We start from the raw sequence: 23961 nt of genomic DNA, 5'->3' as shown, positions 1-23961 counted from the left end.
CAAAGAACAAAGTTCCGGATGGTCACGCTTCAGTCCATTCTACCCTTTTTGGGTCAGGACAATTGGATGTGCTCCATAGACCTTCAGGATGCGTACTACCATATCAAAATGGACAGGCGCTCCAGAAGGTTTCTCTGCTTCCGGCTGGGAGCCAGTCACTATCAATTCAGAGCCCTGCCCTTTGGTCTCACCACACCCCCCAGGGTGTTCACCAAATGCATGGCAGTGGTTACAGCTCACCTGAGACGGCGAGGATTCCAGGTGTTTCCATATCTAGATGACTGGCTCCTTACTGCTTCCACCAGACATCAGCTACTGCAAGCCAGGGATTATACCATCCAAACTTGCTCTGAGCTAGGTATCTCAATAAATTTCAAAAAGTCTGCATTGTCGCCTTGTCAGTCTATAACCTTTATACGCGCAAGATTAAATACAAAGGATCTATCTGCAAGACTTCCTCTAGACAGAGTGTCAGACATTCGCTGACATGTGCAGGTCTTACTACAGTGCAAGAGGATTCAGGCCAGATTTGTACTAAAAACTTTGGGTCTCATGGCAGCAGCAATCATACTAGTTCCCTTGGCTCGTTTTCACATGCGGATTCTTCAGTGGATGCTTTTTACCCAATGGTCTTTTCAACAACTTCCGATGTCTCACAAGATAATAATCACTCAATCATGCAAAGACCACCTGGCTTGGTGGATGGTCTCCCCTCTAGTACTCCAGGGCAGACCATTTGTTCTTCCTCCTCCTGTTGCCACGGTGACTACGGATGCCTCCCTGATCGGGTGGGGGGGGGCATTTTCAGGGCAGGACTGTCCAGGGAACTTGGCAACCTCTAGAGTACCACCTGCACATAAACGTCTTGGAGATGAGAGCGGTGCTTTTAGTGTTGCAAGCTCTTCAGGACTCTCTACCCACCGGGACTATTGCAATTCAGACAGACAATATGTCTGTAGTGTGGTACATCAACAAGCAGGGCGGAACCAAGTCCTATCCCTTATGTCGAGAAGCACTCAGACTCTGGCAGTGGGCGATCTCCTCTCAACGGTTTCTGATGGCAACGCACATCCCCAGGAAGTCCAACGTCATAGCAGACAGGCTAAGCAGAGCTATTCTCATGCCTCACGAGTGGTCTCTCAATCAGTCAGTAGCGGACAAAATCTTCCACAGATGGGGTCAACCTTGCTGCGACCTTTTCGCAACTCCTCTCAACAGCAAGTGTGACTATTTCTTCACTCTCTTCCCCCTTCCCGGACACTCCCCCAGAGACGCTCTAGTTCATGATTGGCTCCGGGGTCTTCTGTATGCATTCCCACTTTTTCCCCTAATTCCCAAACTAATTCAGAAGGCTACCGCATTGGGATCCAGGATGATCCTCATTACCCCCCACTGGCCTCGACAAATTTGGTTCCCATTCCTGCATCGTCACCTGCTGGAGCAGCCTTGGAATCTGGACCCAGTGCCAGACCTCTTGGTCCATCAGTTGGGTAGGCTGCACCAATCCCTTCAGTCTCTCAACCTCACAGCTTGGTTGCTCCACTTCCAACCTTAGCCAGGCTTCCACATATTTCTCAGCCGGTGCGTGAAATCATCCTTTCTTCGCACAAATCTACCACCAGGAAGACATGCTATTAAGTGGAAACATTTCTCTTTCTGGGCAGAGGCTAGGAATATAGACCCCTTTACAGCCCCTGTCCATCACGTTCTAGATTTTTTTGCAGAACTCTTTCAAGCTGGTTCCTCGTCTGCCACCATTAGGGTCCAATTAGCTGCTATTGCAAATTTCCACGCTGGCCTGTCAGAAACCAGCATCATGTCCAACAAACTTTGCAAGGCCTTTCTTAAAGGAACTATTTTGCTTAGGCCCCCGGTCAGAGATCCCCCGCCTCTGTGGGACTTAAACTTGATATTAGCTTCCTTGATTCTCCCCCCTTTTGAATCTGCAGCTTCCTGTTCCTTAAAATTGCTCTCCTGGAAGATTCTCTTTTTAGTAGCCATCAACTCAGCTAGGAGAGTTTCGGAACTTCAAGCCCTCTGTATTCATCCTCCTTTCCTTTTTTTTCATAAGGATAGAGTTTCACTCAGGACTAATCTTTCATTTCTGCCCAAGATACCTTCCGAAACAAACCTGAATCAGGCTATTGATCTACCTTTTTTCCTAACTATTCAAACAAAGCTGAACAAAAGTTACACCAATTGGATGTTCATAGTCAATTACGTTTTTATTTGGATAGGACTAAGCAAACAAGAAAATCAAACCAACTCTTCCTGTCCTATGCTGAGGGCAAACAGGGCCTGCCAGTTTCTAACGTAACCTTATCCAGGTGGTTGTCCTCTATTATTACTTTGATTTATCAGCTGAGACATAAAGAACTCCCTACTAAACCTAAAGGTCATTCCACTAGAGCGTTAGCTACTTCGGTAGCTTTTCAAGCAAGACTACCAATGGAATCTATTTGTGCTGCAGCCACATGGGCAACTCCTCATACTTTCATTTCACATTGTAAGTTGGATATCGCCTCTAGGAGTAGAGCTGATTTTGGTTCCACTGTGCTCAAGAGTCTGTTCCGATGAGCCACCCAGGATTAAGGTGCTAGGGACGCTGTCCCAACCAGCAAGAATGAAGGCGAGAGAGACAACTTAACATTAAAAAGTTATGTACTTACCATAACGTTCCATGTTAGTTGTCTTCTTCTCACCTTCTTTCTTGTGTCCCACCCTCCATCCCCCTAGCCTGGACAGAGCGAGAAGAGCCACTTTCTGAGGCCTTCATCCTCTGGTTGAGTCTTATCTGGCTTACGTCCTCCTCTGTTTTAGTACTGTAGGTAAACCTTGTAGTTTGGACAGGTGTCCTTGAAATTTTCTATGGTGTTAGCTCTGCCAAACGAGATCTGGGTATCTAGTGCCAAGCATTGTGGGATATGGGGAGGCCTCGAGCCAGTAAATAGCTCTCAAGCTTTAGTAGATGGCCAAGTCGGAGCTGAGGTTTGACTCCGAACCCAACCAGCAAGAAAGAAGGCGAGAAGAAGACAACTAACACAGAACATTATGGTAAGTACATAACTTCTTATTATAACCTATGAGTTATTGTAGGCATCACAGTATAATTTAAATTTAAGTCTTTTTGATTAAAGTATAATATCACTTCATCTTTTTCCCTTGTAAAGTGTGGATGATTGGTTTGTAATTAGACATGTATTCATTCCTTTGTTATACAAGGGTAACTTCCAACCACCGTAGACTGAACGAAAGGCGGTTAATTAACCGTTGATATTTCAATAAAATATCTGGAAGAAGGCGGATACGTACATGTGATATCTTTGTGGGACTCTTTGAACTAGAAGCAGCCTTCAAAGCAGTTTCTGATGTCTTCTTTAACCATCTTGTATGCAGATATTCGTAAAATAGAGTTATAGTTGTGGTTATTTCTAAGTTAATGAATTCTGAGACTTTTTCTTTTCCGTTCCTTTTTTCCCCAGGAGTGCTTTGCATTGAGTAAAAGTTGAGGAGGCGACTGAGTGATGACGCCATTTTGGAAGTGGTTTAGATACCTTATGGGTAAATGGAATACTGCGACGCCACAACAACAGGTAGGATTACTTTTCTTTTTTATTTTTCACATTTTCTTTTCTGTTGTCTTTTTCCCTTGAGTAGAAGGTGAAAAGGTTTAGTTGTCATCATTGGTTAGGCAAGATATAAGCTGGTTAGGTTAGTCGTTGTAAACAGGTTAATGGGATAGATGGTAGAATCGTGTGATAATAGCATTTAAACAGTCTTACAAGTCAGATAGCTTTAGCACCTTCTTTTTGTGGATGTTTTGTTAATGTAAAGAAGGATAGTGAGTATTTTCAGTGGTTATTTGAAATGTTCCCAACGTTTATTGGCAAGTAGCGTATTTAGCAAGTAAAAATGCAGGGGGATTTAATATTAGTTGTGATTGTTGAAGGTGGTTGCTTGAGAGCTAATATTGAGTTTAGCACACGATATTAGTATATAGTGATTATATGATCATCAATTAAGGTATGGCAATAATCTTTTAGGTCATGTCTTGAAGTTTAATTAAATTTTCTTGAGTTGTTTTGGTAGAGTCACTTAAGAATAGTCCGTATCGAATGTGAGAGCTTTTGAAATTGGGTCGTCTTCATGTCTTTCTTTATTTTTAACTTTCTGCTTTACCTTTTATTGTTTAGGAAGTTCATTGAAAGCTTTATCGAAAGCTGTTTTCACCTCCTCAACCGATGTGATTTTGAACGTGGATTCTTTATATTGGAATGTGAGGATAGCTGGATGTTTCATTTAGAACCAAATTTTTTTATTGATGAGGTAAGAGCAGAAGGGAGCTAAGGCCTGTCTTTGTAGTTTGATTTGAAGTGGGAGATCTTGGGATATGTAAATTTTATGACCTCCCCAAGTTAAGTTATTCTTTTGCTTAGCGGTCATTAGGATAGTAGTAACATGAGAGGCATTTAGGATTTTTGCATATATCTGCCGAAGATTAGTTGAGTTAGTTTTACGAAGTGAGCGGTGAGGTCTTTCAATGACAATGTTTTCAGTTACTGTTTTGTTGTCTAGCGGAGTGTCTAGGATTTCTTTTGCAATTATTATTAGCTGTGTATGATAACTTTTTTTATGCCTCATTTTATTATGTTATTTCACTGCGCTTCTAAGTCAATTATTTTTTGTTGTAGCTCATTAATAGTTTTGTCATTGTCATTTTTTTTTGTAGGTCATTCATTTTTGTCTCATTTTCAGCAATTCTTCCTTCATTGTGGTTTAGTCTTGTAACAAGCTGGTCCAGATTGCAACTGAATGAGTTGAGCCTCTCTGAGAAATTTTGAATTTCATTTTTGAGTGGCGGTTTTTAGCGCATCGATGGAGTATGGTGAATCTGTTTTTGATCTTATGGCTGGTTTGGTAATGTCCTGCTATATTTTGGTGGGTTTTTTTTTTTGCCTTTTACAGGTTTTTTTCTGGGATGGGGAGGCAATAGATGAAAGCTTGGTTTTAACAGTTTGAGCCTCCATTTGTTCTTGTTGATTAGCCATGATCTGGTGATTTTCTTTTCTCTTAACTCTTTGTATAGATCCTGATTGCAATCTTTTTTGGAGAGAGGCTGGGACCATTCGACTAGAGTGCTTTGGCAGGAGACAAAGGCCGTAAGTTGTTAAAATGCAGTCAAGAACTTGAAATTAGTTTGAGAGGTATTTGTATGTTGATTACTGGAGATGCTGTAACCGTTTACGCTGATTCTAGTATACGATGAAGGTTATTTCAAGTGGATGTACTTTTTAGTTGTAGGAGCAGCCATAGGAGCATGTTTAATCGGCGACCATCTTGGAATATCAACATTGTAGAAATGTGATTATGATTTCCTTGGAAGCTATACCAGAATTTAGAAAACTGTTATTACATAAATGTGTAGAACCTGGTTCCAGTTCTGCGATTGTTTGCCTAAAATGTAATAATATTTTGGATATTTATTCTGGGAAGAATTTATTTTCTTGATTCAAACATATTCCGAAAATCCATTGCAAACAAATGTAATATATATCCAGGTGGATGCACACACTGTGAGACACATGCATGTACACAGATTTATATATGAATCATATGTAAGTATTGGGCTAACTGCCTTTGTGGACAATTTTAAGCCTAGCAGATTTCCATTGGTGAGGATCAAATCTTGCACTCTTGTCTGTGAGGTGAACACTTCAACCATTATTCCAACCACTCTTTAATAGTTGTGAGAGTCAGCTCTCTGTATAAATGTTTCCACTGAGGGGAATTGTACGCACCAGAGCTGCTGGATATGCCATTTGGCACTGTAGTCCCATTCACACTAGTTAGTCATTGCCAAGTTTGTACCACTTTCTAAGTCCACAATTGTGAAAACTTTGTATTATTTGCTCATGCCAGATGTAAATGTCTTATTAAAGATATGAGTGTTTCACTACATTCTGAGTTTCTTTAGTTATGAAAGTAAAAGCAGAATGTGAAATAGTGGCAATCCATGTTAAAATCATTTTACTTAGCAACACGTGAGATGTTGTAAAGTAGTTGCTGGTCATGTGGTACAAAAGACAACTGAGCTTAGCTCAATTCTCAACTGTCGTGAGCCCAGTAAGAAAATGCAGGTTGAAAGATGTAGACCTTGGACTACAAGAAGCAACTTGCTAATAGCTCATAGCCCTAAATTTCTGTCCTAACTTTCAGAAGATTAAGTAATCAATTTTCAGTGGTAAAGTAAGTCTTTTCAGTTCAAGGTCTATTGTCATAAAGTGAAAGAAGTAGTATCACTATCATCTAGGTATCTTAGTAAGCCATGACTGTTTTATGTTGTGATAGTATATGTAGAGATGCATAAAATTTACATTTAAATGTAGTGGGCAAATCATCATACATTACATGTAGTGGGTTTGTATATCACATACCCCATGATGCTAAGGTTGTCATTATTCAGAGAAAGGGAAGTGTGTGTGTGTGTGTGTGTATACACATACCAGTTGGCCAACATGGGGAAATTTGCCTGTTTCTCCACTATAGTGCAACGTCAGAGTTGGTATATTTAGTTAGGGGGTGCGTGGGGTTGGTATGCTTCAGTTTGCTTATTTTGTAGTGTTGGCCAACTGCTTCCTTTCCCAAAGTAAAATTCCGGTGATCTGACCATTTGTTAAAATAAGTTTTTGGCATAGTAGTCTTCTCAAGGTTTTAAATTTTGGAGAATTGTAATTTTGATAATGTAAAGTAAGCACGCACACACACACACACACACACACACACACACACTTACCCCAAAAAACAGGGTAAAAAGTATTTAATTTTTTTCTTTCCTTGGATGACTTCAGAAAAGAAAAAATGTACTTCTTTTCAGTCATTGGCCCTTTGTGCTTTGGAGAAAAAAGGTAAAACTTTCCTATTAACCACATCCCTCATTTTTTCTCTGCGGCTAACAATAAATGGCATACATATTGTAGTTTTAAACAAAACATATACATTTACTATTAACAGCATCATGCTTGTGTAAAATAAGATTGTTCTTCTGTAACAGATCAGGTTGTTAAATTGTATTGCTAATTTACTTAATTTGATTTAAGTGAATGGTCCCTCAGAATAAATTAATGTTCAGAGTTTATTACATCTTGAACTGTAAATCAGATTTATTATAAAAAATATTGCCTCATACTATTGTTCTCATCCTGTACCAATTTATTGTAACTGCAGGCATCATGGTTTCTACACCAGTTATATCGCTGAAACTCTTTCTCTTCTGTAGAATCAAAACACATCAGACCACTGTGACTAAAACCCCTTGTACTGAGTCAAACCTAATTTTGCTTACTTGTATTACATTACTTTGTCATTTAGTTCAGTTTCATGCTGTTACTCACTTTTTAGTTGTACAGGTATATAGGACAGTACTGCCTCGTCGGTGTGTTTTGCAATAGTATTATTTTTTAAAGAACATTAAAAGACAGCTTAAATGTCCATGGGCAAATGCCATTCTGGATTATCTGCTTAGGATATTATTTATCACAGTTATCAGTCCCTGAATTTGTCATCTAAAGGGAAAAAAACAACAATAATATCTTAACTCACTGAAATGTTTCACCAGTAATGTGTTCTGGCCAACAATTATGGTATGAAACAAATAATGAAGATCTTGAGCAGAAAGTCAAGGCAAGCAGCAAATTTATTTTTCATTTATTATAGAAAAATCATTTGTACAGATGTATCTTCATTAGGTGAAACTGAAGAATACTACAAAGTCATCACACAAAATTATCAGTAATTTTACATTGCCATGTTTGCAAATCAGTACAGAACAGACAGCAGTCCTTTTATTCTGGCCATATTCTGGCCATAGAAGTGCCTGGTGAAGATCAAACTAAATAATTACAAATCTCATAATTAAGAAACATACTAAATACCTTAATGCTTAATTATGCATGTGATTTAATACTGTGATGCAGTATTTAGGGCATGCATCTGCTGAGAATACAAAATAAAAAAATGTAGGACAGAAATAGCAATATACAATAATTGTCATTTAAAATTCCAGACTGTGGTTTTAGTTGGGGTTCTTGCATATCATTGACATGATTGTTAAAACCATTGCTAGAATCAGCTTAAGCTGGTTTAAGAAAAACATCAAAATCAAGGTACCACAGCTAATGCACTGATGCAGAAATAGTAGTGTTGGTGGTGTGAGTTCATGTAATGGACATGCACAAGGGGTCCAGTAAGAAGACTGAGCATCATTTCACCAGCTCTCCAAGTGGGATTGAGAATGGCTTTTCTGATTTAGATAAAGTGCCTGGTAGAGACTCAGGTTCTAGTCTAAAAAGGGTGAGAATGTGGCAATTTTCTACCCAAAAGCACTTAAGCTTATAGCATCTCTAAAATATGACCCTATGATTCAGTCCGAAAGCATCCAAATGCTAATCATTGCCTTGCTTGTATGCTTGTACAATATTTTCTCCTTTTACTAACAAACTTTGATAGTCTAACCAGGTCCTGTTGATATCTTGATGGCTGTAGTTGAAATCCTTGGAACAGTCACATGGATTATACAAATAAGATTAAATTCAAGGTCACAATTTCTTTTGTTCTGGTGTAGATAATTTACATAAGAATTATGATACTCTTAACTCCAATGTGCAGTGAACTCTGAGATATTATATATGTGTTGTGATACTCTTACTCCAATGTAAAGTGAACTCTGAAATAATACACACAAAAATTAAGATACTCCAGAGTGTTCCTCTTACACTTAATTTAATTTCTCCAAGCCTTTTGGGTTTCTAATATCATGATGGGAATGGACCCCATTCCTATATCAAAGTACGATTAAAGTTCATGAAATTAGTATTGTTTCCATCATTGATGTTAGCCAGAAGTGCTCTTTGTAGCACCCGCAATGTGCCTACAAACTGACTCCTGCAATTCGTATGGAGTTACATGCATCAGTAGTATATCTAATTACGATTGTCAATTCTTTTTGATAAGAGCCATTGCTCCTACTACTTTTAGGACTGTCTGGGTATCCTTCTTCCACCTTGCCCTCATTTCTGCCTGTAAATCCTGGCATTTTATGACTTTGTCTCTCTGTATGCAAGGCACTGTAGTCACTGGGTGTAGTAAATTCAATGATCAGTGCTACTTTTGTTTTCTTTTCAAGGACTACTATATCTGGTTTTCTCACATCCTTTTTTTGAACTGTTGGTAATGGGTGATCCCATGTCATATACACTTCTTCATTTTCTATAATGGTTTGTGGCTCATGTTTTGAGTGCTTCTCAACTGCTTTAGTATTACAATGTTTGCACAATCCCCAGTGCAACAGTCTTGCCACAGTATTATGCCCTTCAGTATACAGTCTGCCATTAGTATATCACAACCAGCAACAAGATGTACAGCTGTTTCCAATTCTGTTTTACAAAACTTGCATTTGTCTGTTTTTTCCCACATGTTCAATGGAATTTGTGAACCAACATGTATGCAGGCCACTATCCTGGGCTGCCAATATTAACCTTTCAACTTTTGGTGTAAATTCACCTTTCCTTAACCATTCCTGTGTTTGGTCCTGATCAACATGAGGTTGTTTCAAAAGTTTTCTGTACATGCAACTATATTTAAAAACTGCAAGAAAAACCTAGTTAAGCTAGAATTTTATAGATAAAATATCAGAAACTTTGGTTACACATGGTTGATGTAAAAAAAAAAATTAAATAGTGAGCGCTTTCACGGTTCTACTGACTGCTTCATCGGACTACATAGAAATAAAAACCAGCTTGTCTCAAATACAAGTACAGATCAATTAATCACTATAATTAACCATACAGGCTAATGAATAAAACATTTAAGGAGACAATGTCAATATTCAAATCTAAAAGCATATATAGAGACATATAAAGAAGAATACATAACATAAAAACACATATATGCTGATATTTCTATTCAGTGTTTAAGTGCCCTGGCTTTTAGGAAGGGCTTAAGAGACACCCTACTATTCAAACCAGGAGGTTTGTCAGCATGAAACAGAAGTATTCACTTCTGATCAGCTGCCACTGTAGAATTCCTAAAATCATCCCCTCTCAACCCTTCATTAAGAATTCCAATACAAAAAATTTAAAAACATGATTCCTACCCCCTCTATCAATGTGAGCTAAGGCATTCATATCCTTAACATTATTAATATCTCTAAAATGTTCTAATATTCTGTCCTTTAGTGAACGATTAGTTTAGCCTTCATAAAACATGAAACATGCAGTGCAGAAACTGAAATAAATAAGATTTCCCATCTTACACTCTAAGTTTAATCTTGAAACCTAGCTGTGGATGCACAAACTGTCTCCCTGCAAAAATGTGGCTGCATGCAGAAGAATTTCTGCAGGCATATGTCCCTAACCTCTCCGACTGCACAAACTTCTCTCTCCTAGATGCCCTATAGCATAGATGTATCTTAAGAGATTTATTATTACGAAAAGAAAAACGTGGTCTTTCTTCTGTACATCTCAACTCAAATATGGTAGTTAAAATATTCCAGTTTTTTCTTAACTTCACATACTATATTTATATTACTGGAATATGATAGGGGTATTCCCATAGCATTATTCACTGAACTTAGTGAAAAGGCCCCTGTGTTTTCAACCTTGCTGTTAATATTATCTAATTGAGCCACTTCGCCATTAAAATGGGGTTTACATCTATTCTGTCGTTCTTTCCATGTGTCACCTTATACATTTATCTATACCTCTCTCTATAACATCTATTAAGGAACTCTTGTTTAAGACTTAAAGTGCCGGTTATAATTTCAGATCTTCATTATGTAATCGCATAGGCTTATTAATCCTCACATCAAGGAAGTCTATTTCTTCAGATGAATATTTATAAGTAAATTTTAGAAAATCAGTCATGGTATGCAAGTAGTCAATGAATTCTCTTAATCTTTCTTCATTGCCCTGCCATAACAAGAAAATATCATCAACACAACTCCTATAAATTCTGTAAACATTTACCAGTATCTTTCAGTATAATTTCACACTCATCCAATAGAGGGTGTAGATTCTTCTTAATGTAAATAGAGAGGGGTTTGGTCGCTCAACCCTTACTGGAGACTATATCTGTCTCAGTGGTAGAATAGTAAGATGTTTGTGTACTTTGGGTAGGCCACCTAGCATTAGAGCAATGAGACACCAATAAGATTTTAGGGAATGAGAAGTATGGAACATCGATAATTTGGCATGCACATTTTGTTGATTTATATTTTCTTGTTATGGTAGGGCACTGAAGAAAGATTAAGAGAATTCATTGACTACTTGCATGCCACGACTGATTTTCTAAGATTTACTTCTAAATATACATCTGAAGAAATAGATTTCCTCATTGTGAGGATTAATAAGAATCCAATTAAGTTATCTTGTCGTGAGGATTCTATACTGCCTTTTTTTCCCCATCCGGGCACCAGTGCTTCTACCAGGATCGGACACTTTTTTTTTTTTATTTTTATCCTGGGATGTGTGCACCTAGATATCTGTTTTTATTTTGTAATTTCTGTTTATAATATGTGCATATATATTAGTGTCTTCTTGGTGTGGTTTTGTAAAAAAACATGGTCCACCTCATGAACGTACTAAGACTTGAGGATGAATTCATTTCCAGCAGTGCTATTCTCCTTTGCTTGCTGATTTTATCATCTCTGCGTTCAGACCTTACTCTACTGTACAGTGATCCTTGAGATAGTATCATAAGAGTTATAATACTCTTATTGCAGTATACAGTGATCTTTGAGACAGTGTGATACTTGTGAGTATTCCTCTTGCTCTAATGTCAGTGATCTGATCTCAGAGATGGTATACATAAGAATTATAATACTTCAGAGTATTGCTCCTACGCCAATGTACACTGAACTCTGAGGTAGTACACAAGAGCTATGCTACTTCAGAGTACTCCTCTGGCTCCAATGTACAGTGCTCTCTGAGTTATTATACATAGGAATTGTGATACATCAAAACATTTACCTTACTCCAAGGTATAACAATCTCTAAGGTAATATACTTATGAGTTATGGTGCATTATAGTATTCCATATTCCAAGATACACTTATCTCTGAGTTAGTAAATATAATAACTAAAGTACTTCAATATAATCCCTTTACTCCAAGCTCCAGTGATCTAGGAGTTTATATACATAAGGGTTATGATACGAGTATTCCCCATACCCCAATGCACAATGATCTCTGAGTTAATGTGCATAAGAGTTACAATCTAAACCAACTGTACTAGAAGTAGTGACTATAGTAAAAGAGAAAACAACTGGAATCAGGATCTTTAGAAAAGTGTAGGAGCAAATTACATGGGGAAAATGGGAACTGTAGGAACAATACATACAGGGGATGGATGAGGTTTAAAAGAAGACAGGATTTGAATGAGCTGTGCAATGTTTGAGAATAAGTAGATTTTAAGTGATGTAAAGTGTTTGCAACTGAAAGTGCATCAGTATGGTACGTGATGTAAAATACTTGCAACTGGAACTGTGTCAATATAGTTTGTTTTAATTTATTTAAATGCATCATGCCATAAGTGATAATTTAATAAAAATGCTTCTTGTTAAAAAATAAAGAGTTACAGTACTTCTGAGCATTACCCTTCCTCCATGGGATAGCAATTTATGCACCTTCTTCAAGGCCCTTCCCAAGTGGGGAACAGTGGTTAACCAAACAACTAAACTAGGTATTAACTTCTGAATAGTGTTTAAAACCCTTAAAAGAGTAGCAATTCACATTTAGGTATTTTTCACCCCCATCCAAATGCAAAATAGGAATCTGTATCTGACACACTTCAAGAATAAACATAACTAGCAGTAGCTGATCACAACTCATTGCTGGGAAAACCTTCCACATCAGTTCATAAGAACAAGAATCTAATCATAGTTTCAAACCACCTTGTTAGATCTTTGCTGTACTGGAAGCCCAATTGATGAAGGAATGACCTGACATTAGGACGCATAAGCAATCTAAAAGCAACATCAAAGAATTAGTAAAACAAATGATTAAACGTCTAACAAATATGTTTCAAGTAAGCAGTAAATGACTTGTCTCCCCATCCTCTTAATTGTCTTCACAGATTAACCCTGAATAGCTATGTCTGATGCACACCTCATTATAAAATACTGAGACCAACTGAAGGTAGGAGATGAGATAAAGCCTTCCTTAGACAGATGTCTACATAATTAGGTATCAAATAGCCACTATTAGGAATGACAAATACCAAACATTCCATATTTGTGGGACTGGAAAGTATCTACAGGATATTAAACCAATGTACTCGGTGTAATAAAATGGATAACAAACAATATAGAATAACCTGATGGCCTGATTACCCCTACTTTCCTGGTCAGTCTTAGACTTCTGAATCCAGCACATAACCAGCACATAACAGATTGATCAACTGCTGAAACATGCTTTCATCTCAAGGACCCCAGTAATTCTTAAGTACAAAATGTTCTTGCATATATCCTAGTAAGTAAAGTGACCCGTAATACATAAACTTGATAACTAGGTGACTGTGCATGCACTCCTACTAGATGGATTTTAACAAACATTTCCCTGTTGGATCTCAAGTATCCAGATACATTTTTTTGAGTCTGTTCCTTGCCAGTTCTATACACCACCCAAAGGTACGTTACTTCCTGAAGGGAAAAAAAAAAGAAAAAAAACTATACAAAGAGACTAATCACCACCAACTGCACCTTAATAGTATAAGGAGCTTCATCCTTTGCCCAATGGTATAATAAATAGTATTAAATCAACTTGAGTTGGCCATCTTCCTTTTTATATAGGAAGAGTCATACAAAATTGCCAGAATATTTCAATAACTGCTCTTTATGACTTAATAGTGCTAGAAGCCCACAGTTTCTTCCACAAAAACAAGTCATTGCTCTCCAAGGAAACTAACTTCATCTGAAGTGTGGATTGGCAGAACAACAACATTTGAAGTCAACTGAAGTCATTCTGATGCCTAGAGATGAGAGACAGTGACAGACAAAATGACTGCCTGAAATGTGCTCCCCAGGAACAGAGGTATTAATGCATAAACTGAGTAGCATTAATTTCAGTACAGGCTGAATGCATATATTGAGAAAGGGAACACTTCCACCTCTGGAGTGGTGTACATTGCCAAATGTAATGGATGCTCGACCCTCCGACCCTCTATGTTGGCAAGACAGAACTCACACATAGAATATATGAGCATCGTTATGACATCTCAGTAAAGAATGTTAATGCATTAGCCAAACATTCCATTTTATGATCATCCTTAAAAAAAAAAAAAAAAAAAAGTTTGCTGTGGTATTCTTGAGAAAGTACCCTCAAATTGAGTGCAAGGAGTTACTATGGCAACATGGGTCCAATGCATCCACTCTTCCAGGATCCAGTGCATCCACTCTTCCAGGGTTGAACAAGCAAATATCCATTCAGCCTGTATTAAAAGGCAGCTAAGCTCTAGGTCAAATATTTGTAATATATAACTTTTATTTTTATTCCTTACAACTTAAGTAATTGCTCTGATTGTAAATAATGTGTGGTTTTGGTATAACATAACTGTTTGTTATGATCTGAATGTGGTACTGACATTTATTATGTCTTTGCTACTGTTTCTTTAAACTGACAGTTTGCATGTTAGGGTGGGTTATAAATATAAGTGCACCCATCGACATCATTGTTCTGATGAAGTCCTACTTAATTACTAAAGGAAGCTTGCACTTAATGTTGCATCGATTTCACTGTTTTTATTAAAGTGATTTTGTTTGTAGTTTTGGAGTGGGTCTTGTTAAGGCTTACACTTTGGGATACACACTCTTTTCTCTGGTTATTTGTTTCTTGCTGCATAGATACCTGTCTTTTGGTTCTTATTGCATTTTTGATGGTATATCCACATCGCACCCCAAATAGGTCAGCTTATTAACAAGATCTTCTAATTTGTTAAATGCCAGGGCACCCCAGTCCATTCATATAACTCTTGAAATGCAGAAAGACTGTCCTTGGCACCCAGTTATCCTTCTTCCACAATCAAGAAATCATCCAAGTTGTGCATTACATGCTCCAAAACTGACCACTACTCCCAAAACTACTAGAAGGCACATCTAAACTTCTCATGTTACTCGAGCCGATAGGCTTAGCCAAATCAAAATTATAATTACTATCCAACTGTTGTACTCCCAAAAGATATCAGTCTTGTGGACACACAGAGAAAAGAAAAAAAAAAGGAGACTGTCTTGAGCTTGGCTAACCAGGTGCCTTAAATGGATGCATGATGGCAACAGCATCATCTAATGAAACATATTATACCTTTGCATCACCTGTTGCTTATGCCTTCATTCACAGATGTGCCACCTGTTAATGAGAGATAATGACCTGAACAAAATTCCTCATCTTTTTCTGTGGGAACTAGCCTTAACTAGGAGACCCTAAAAATCTCAAATGCCAGGTATTGAAATGGCTTACTATCCTTCCCTTGGCAATCTGCACATCACATATTTCAAAAATCTCCACTTTTCCTTTCAGTGATTTTACATTTTTTGCAGGTTGGCATGTTAATAAAAGGCTTAAACTTAAAGCAAAAAGAAAAACTTAACCTAAAACCATTTAACAATTCATCATCAACCTGTCTCTTTTTAGGTAATCTTTCAACCTGACAGATAAAATGTCTACTTTTATTGGTGAATGATTCCAGGACAACTTAACTATTTCTTTGATAGGAGATGAATCTATTGATGCCTTGAAATGAAGTATTGCCTCAAACTGATGGGAGTATCTGGGGGCTTATAAGGCCTGCCCCTTGCACTGCTAGGTATATTGGCACCTTTACTACACTCCTTATATCAGCATTTAACCAACGACTCCCTTTCCCTGCAGTCCAAACATGTGGGAATATAGAAAAAATTCCATCTGCATGCACTAACATTAAATAGCAAACCAAGACCTAAATTTCAGACCTGGCTATGCCTCGATGGGACTGGATAAAATGTCTTGTCAGCCATGGCCAGTAACCTTGTATCAATATGCCTTTCTTCCCATTTAAGGTGTTCGTCACTGGCCTTCAACCTTCTAAACATTTGGTTATATCACAAACAAGTCAGGTCCACTTTTACATAATGCACATTTCTAATTGTTAAAAAAAAAAATATATATATATATATATATATATATATATGTCTACTTGATATGGTCGAAATTCATATTGCTGAGACCATATGATCGACATTAGAACATTAAATAAATAAAAAAATACCTTAAAGCTGCTAGCAGGGGGGCTTCTGGAACTGACTGCCCATTTGTGTGAAACAGCTCATCTCTAAGCCTATTCAAATACAATTTGGATCAATTCAGTGGATGGAAAATCACAAATTCACCCCTTGCTTGTCACCTGTGGAGCTTATGGACAGGGGCACTTTGTAGATGACCTAAGACAGAGGCATATACCAAAGCCATTCTAGCCTGTGCATATTGTTAATTGGGAAAATTGGGGCATAAATGGCTAGTTTTAAAAAGGCTGTAGAGCCATTAAGCTAGTAACTTCCTATGAACTTATAAGTAATTAAAGGATGAATTGTGACCCATAGTTAACTGGCAATTCAAGGTCTACCTGCTGTGCTAAAGTGCTGACTACTAAGTAAAATTTTAATAAACGTGATAAATAATAATGATGGATAAATAAAGCCAATGAATTCTCGACTATAATTTAATTCTATAGCACCATACAAAATATAAATAGAGCTGGTATTTATTGTACATTAATATTTATGAATAACCAGATGACCAGATGATAATGACTATCATTCATTTATATTATATAATTATTGCTATTGGGCATTGCATAAGTAATCCCATTCATATTGCTTAAATCATTAACTGGGTTAATGCAAACACACACACATATATATATATATATATATATATATATATATATATATATATATAAAATTATGGCTATGTATAGAGAGAGATGAATGTACTTCACATTATCAAAGTACCTAGTATCTAAACAGCAAATTGTTAAATGGAGATTGAAAAAGTTCAAATGTCAAAACACAAAAAAAAAAAAAAAAAGCAACTGATTTGTACCACCCCATACCTACCATTAATTTTATATTCCAACTCCAAGATTGCACAGCAGTGGGGTAAGTGTGAATCCCCTCTCCTGCTGCTGTGCGACCTCCCACAGTGTGTTTACAGAGTCGGTCAAATGATTTTGTGATCAATTCTGCCAGCATGACACGCATTCTATATTGCAAATGTTAGTATGAACCAGTAGCACATGTGTATATGTAAATATATATATATATATATATATATATATATATATATAATGTGTGTATACAATACACACACAGATAATAGAGACCATATATATATATATATATATATATATATATGTATATGTATATGTATATGTATATGTATATATATGTATATATATATATATATATATATATGGTCTCCCACATGATACTTGGGGATACTCATCGCTGTACTAACAAGGCTCACAATTGCTTCTTTTGAACAATATCTTCCCTACTGTTGCTTTGGCTCTTCTTCCCAGTATTTTCATTTCTCCATGGATACCATCTATAATGGCATTCAATGATTAACAAAAAGTAAATACAATAGTAAAGTACAATGAAGATGGTAAAGGAGCACACGAAGGCTGCAAATACTCAACAGCATATAAACTCCTTCCGCACAAGTATCGAAGACAGAAACAGTCCAAACTGGAATAAAAACTCAATTTATTCGTGCACTGGTAAGCACTTTCACCCCTTCGAGCTTCCTCAGACCATGAAGCTCAGACCATTAAAACTTGGAAGACAACAACATTTCTACTTTCATACTTCCATAGTATACCAGTTAAACAACTGATTAACCCAACATGTGCTGTCAAAACATAAAGTCACACACAAATGCTCATAAAAACATGTTCCATAATGAGGAAAATATAAGGCATGCAAACAGACTACAGACACTAATTCTCGCTGTGGTAGGTGCAATTTTTGTGATTACATCAATGACAATGCGATGTTTATACATCCAGTCATGAAGCATGAATTCAAATTTAGTGTTAGTGCAGATTGTTTGATTTTTTAGTGAGAATACCACTTTAGAATTGGCTTCAGGTTGGATTAATCAGTTGTTTAATGGGTATACTATGGAAGTATAAAAGTACAATTGTTCTTTCAAGATTAATGGTCTGAGGAAGCCCAAAGGGGTGAAAGCGCTTACCAGTACACAAATTGAGTTTTTATTCCAGTTTATCTTCGATACTTGTGTGGAAGGAATTTTTATACTGTTGAGTATTTGCAGCCTTTGTTTGCTCCTTTACCATCTTCATTGTACTTTAAAATTTTGCTGCTGGTTATTTGGTAAAGAGCATTTACTCTCTGGTATCATCATTGTGTGTTTGATTCAGTTCAACTACCAGGGAGACATGGCTGGTTCAAGTAATATTAAAATCAAGCTGCCCTATGTTCCTGAAGGGCAGTCGCAACAACTGAACAGTTTTCAATGTTTTAATGACTGTGTCAGGGGAAGTGAATCCCCTCCTTCTGTTTGACATCACAGATGACACCGTGAGTGGTTCAGTAGCTCTGGAGAGCACAGCAGGACTGGGTGAAGTCATTACACATATAGAAACAGATTTTTTAAAGCTCCGATGGCTGCAAACACAACAGCAGCATTTTGAGGTGTATTTGGCATGGGGAAATAGTGCCAAGAGGACTGAGAATTTTAAAGATGCCTATGACAGGCACAATGTATCCAGAGCTGCTTTATAAATGGCAGCAACTTAACTTGGAGGTGAGTCTTCATTATATGGCCCTATTAAATGTTTTTTTCAGCCTGAAGAGAAGCGTTTATAGGATGACATTGTGTCAGCAATGCTGTCTTTATTTGAAATATCCTGGTGGTTCTGTGGATAGTGCCATGGAGAGGGCTCTTGACAATGTTTTTGTCTATGAAAAATGACTTTTTGAACAGAAAAAGAACAAGATACATAGAGACACTGTCAATTTCAGGAATGGACATGTCTTTACTTGGCCGAGTAGGATGACTGGACAGGGGAGGGGTAATACCCCTGTAATGGGGTGACCTTGCTGAACAATAGAGAGGAACTGAGTTTGAATGTGCCTGGAACTGTGGACAATGTACATAAAGTTAATGATGTTTGTAGTGAAGTTTTCAGTGAGGAAAATGTAGTTAATAGTGATGCACACAATGTTTATAATGCTGATAACATTAATAATGAGAATGTAACAACGAATGATATGAGTAATATGGACAGTTGTATATAGGGTGATGGGGTTGGTGTATCAGGGAGTCAGACCATCTATGCTGATAGGCCTGAGACCTCTGTAGTGAATGTGGAACCTGGACCTGTAGTTCACAGCAAGATTAGTGCTGCTTTTAATTCTGTAGCCACTGGATCTAAAGGACTATGTCCTTTCCCCATCAATGATCAACTGAGGGGAGGGAGGACAAGGTCCATGAGCAGAGGGAGGCAAAAACGCAAAATGTCAGGGGAGAAACACACAGGCCCCACATTAAAGAAGATGCGTTAAAGAAGATGTGGGAGTGTGTGAATCCACATTAGTATGGAATTTATCTCAGAAGGTTTTGGATAAGGATGAGTTAGATCTCTTGGATAAAGTACTCTCCTTGACTCTCCTTTATACCCTCGACTATGAGTGACGTAACAGATCATGTTATGGATATTAAATTGTTTAGTAGGAATGTACAGCTCACATTAGAGTTTAACAATATTGCCCCATTAGAGGGACTTAGATTTTGTAAACCCAGTATGCACAATCCTAACCTCCACCCCCTATTGGATGCCTTTACTAACCTGGTTGAAGAGGATCTACACCAGATGGTACTTAATAGAAAGTCCATCAGAAGAAGGGGGAACTTATCTGTTAGACATAGGACTGCTTTGAATCTACTTAAATGTGATGATGCCATTAGAATCAGACCAGCCGATAAAGGCAGACTAATAGTGGTAATGAACACGTTGGATTATGACAATAGTATGGTATACTTTCTATGGGGGAAGTGGAGGTTTTGGTGCTCAGGTTGTAGGACATGCTAGATGATCTTTTGAAATGTAATGTGACTACACTTGAGTTGCATACATTTCTGAAGGTAGACTGTCCACTCATACCAGTCATACAGGGAATCCCCAAGGTTCATAAGGACCCCCACCATCCACCAAATGAGACCTATAGTGGCAGGGAGGGGTTGGGTGACAGAACCCATGTCCTTGTACCTGTAGAATTTCCCCTAAGACCAGTTGTGGACAAGATGCCACATGTTTTTAGAGACACGAAACAGTTTCTTATTGAATTATATGAAGAAACAAGGTTACTGTCTGTAGATTTTTGAGTGTGTGTTTGTGACCTTAGATGTACAGTCGCTGTTTACCATGATTCCAAATGAAAATGTTATTAGCTGTATCCACTGCTCATTGGTAAGGTACACTGAACACCGTATCAAGTTTATAGATATTTTGTGTTCACTTTTAGAAGCTGTCCTTGAAAATAACATTTTTATGTTTAGTGAACGGGTCTATATTCAGCGAGATGGTGTAGCTGTGGGCACGTCCTGTGCCAATAGCTACAACAACTTGTTTATGGCCACTTGGGAGAGAGATAAACTTTTCCTTTTAAACAGCTTCCAGAATTATGTTTGTTTTTACAAATGGTTTGTGGATGACCTGTTTTTATTATGGACAGGAGGAGAGGAGAGGAACGACTTGTAGAGTTCCTAGATAAGATAAATGGGCTCACTAATTATTTGAAATTTAACATAGTCACTTCAAACACTTATATAGCATTTTTGGATGTCTTTGTGGAGAAGTTAGGGGATGGGACACTGAATACTGATGTTTGCCACAGGAATACACTTCTGCATAGGAAGTGTATGCACCCTAGGTATGTGTTTAAGAATGTGATCAAAGATCAGGTTATGGGAGCTTCTAGGCCCAACCCCACTGATGGGGGATCTCAGAATGAGTTGAAGGGATTGCAAGATAAGCTTTTGGCTAAATCCTATAGTGTGGATGACGTATGTGATGGTTTCAAAGTAGTTGAGGCATTGAGGGGAAGTAGTGCCCGGCCTTACTTTTCATCCAATAGCCTGGGTATGAACCCAGTTGAGAAACCCTCACGTCCAGAAGTCAGGGTTCCCATATTCTATACACAGGATATCAGTAAGATCAAAGACATCCTTGTTAAGAACTGGGGTGTATTGACAGTGGATCCAATCATTAAGGAGCTGGTAGGTGACTATCCTACTCTCATGTATAAAAATAACAATTTAAAGAGACTTTTATGCTGCCCGAGAGCTAGCAGTGGTCTTGGTGCCATTGATTCACAGTGTACTAGTCGCTGTGGTAGATGCACTTTTTGTGGTTACATCAATAACAGCGTGATGTTTATACATCCAGTCACGAAGCATGAATTCAAATTTAGTGTTAGTGCAGATTGTTTGACAGAACATGTTGGCTATTTGGCAAGCTGTATAATGTGCTCTGCATATTACTTTGGGAAGACACAGGATAACAGAACATTTCTATCAGATTCGTATAGTCTCAGATACTAATGCACATTCCAAACATGTCCAAGAATGGGGCCACCTGCATAGTTTTTTAAGTTTATGGTGAGCCAGACTATTAGTCCTAGTAGTCGAGGAGGGGACCTTAGAAACTTCACTGAAAGATGTGAGCTTAAGTGGATTATTAGACATGGGGCCAACAAAACCCCTGGCCTGAATGATAAGGTACCCCTGAAACTCTTATTAAAAGCATGTAGGCTTATAGCCAAGTAATTCAGAGTAATGCCTCTGTGCCGACACATGCATATCATTTTTCAGCATGAGAATTCATTTGCATGCCTTATATATTCCTCATTATGGAACATGTTTTTATGAGCATTTTTGTGTTACTTTATGTTTTGATGACACATGCATATCATTTTTCAGTATGAAAATTGATCTGTGTAGTTTGGTTTGCATGCATTATATATATATATTCCTCATCATAGTACATATTTTTATAAGCATTTTTTGTGTTGCTCTATATCTTGAAAGAGCACAGTTCCGGTTTTACTTATGTTCTACAAATTTATCATGCATAACTTGTTTTCAAATTATGTAGTTAATGTATTTTATGTTTTTAAATTATCATATATTTGTAAGTAGTAGGCTGTATTTTTAGTTTTTTATTGTCAGATTCTTTTAGTGAGAATACCGCTTTAATGAAATTGAATGAATTAGCTACAGGTTGGATTAATCAGTTTTATACTTCCATAGTATACCAATTAAAGTAGAATTGTTCTTGTCTTTAAAGTTTTAATGGTCTGAGGAAGCCCAAAGGGGTGAAAGTGCTTACCAGTGCACAAATAAATTAGTTTTTATTCCAGTTTGGACCTTTCCTGTCTTCGATACTTGTGTGGAAGGAATTTATATACTGTAGTACTTGCAGCCTTTGTTTGCTCCTTTACCATCTTCATTTTACTTTAAAATTTTGCTGCTGGTTATTTGCTAAGGAGCATTTACTCTCTGGTATCATCATTTTGTGTTTGATTCAGTTAAATAAAATAGTACTTTATGCATTTAAAAAAATAAACTATTTGCTAACTTAACCATTTACTAATAGTAGACATACATTTTGACTTTGCGTTCTTTAATTTTACAAGCAGGCAATAATGAGGTTAAATAGGTAGCTTAAATAGGTATGAGCGTGTACTTTTCATGTTGAGATTTTCATATTTGTTTATACAAGAATCCATCATAATAAAGGTTTCTTGATTGAGACGATACTTTACTTTGTATCTGGGATTTTGCCATGCACTTTTGCACTCGTTGTTTTTACCCAAGAGGTAAATACAATCCATGATTAATTAAAATAGACTACTGCTCCGTGGTTGCAGCTCAGTCTAGACCAATGCATGCAGCATTATCGGTACCTCATTTTCACAAGTACAATCTACATTTCAGTGAACATTTGCAGCCATACAATGTTAAACATGACAGAGTTATGAACATTTTTCTACGGTCTAAGATAATTCTCAAGAAACTTCATCTACAAAAGGTACTGTTAGACATTAGATAATGCATGTCAGGTTTAAGACTTAGTCTTGTGTGTTCATATTACTTTCAGAAGGATCTCTGTCACTCTGTTGATGTCTGGTTCCATTGAGAAATAAAATTATCAAACACAATGCAACAAACTTAGGAGTTCTAATGAAACCACCCAATACAACCAGAGAGCACAACTCAGTTTATTCTTTAAAAAATATTTTTGAGTAGACATAATGAGAGCAATGTGGTAGAAATTCTTAAAACAAATACAGATGTTTATGTAATGTGTCAACACATGCACAAAGGAGCAAATGTTTCTTTTCCTAATATACATAGGGCATATTCACCACCAGGTATATATTATGCATCATGAGGGATATAAAACTACAATTTGGACTACGAGATTTACATGACAGTATAACCCGGAGGAAGCCCTGCCAGAAACTATATTCTCCAATAAGAAATTCCAGCTAATGCCAGACATTAACTGTTAGGTTTATTCTAACAAAAAGTTAAACTCTTTTGTCCTTAACTGAGCAGGACTTCATCAGAACTAAAACACTTGAAACACAGCAATCCTTAAAAGGTAACAAATAATCACATGATCTTTAAAAAAAATTAAACTAAGTAGAAAAAAATCATTAATTAAAAAAAAAAAATTAGTAAAAAAAACTTTCCCAGAACTTCTTAAAAGAGCCCACCACAATAAATACTCCATAAAAACATTATGTTATAAGTTGTCCAAATATATTTAGTAGAACAAACTTGAAACACTTACAAAAAAAGAAAAAGAAAAGTTGGAAACTGCACGAATAAAACTGATAAAAAAT

This window comes from Protopterus annectens, chromosome 10.part0 (genome assembly GCF_019279795.1).
Source record: "Protopterus annectens isolate FY-2018-M chromosome 10.part0, PAN1.0, whole genome shotgun sequence".
NCBI lineage: Eukaryota > Metazoa > Chordata > Ceratodontiformes > Protopteridae > Protopterus > Protopterus annectens.
This window is presented reverse-complemented; position numbering follows the sequence as displayed.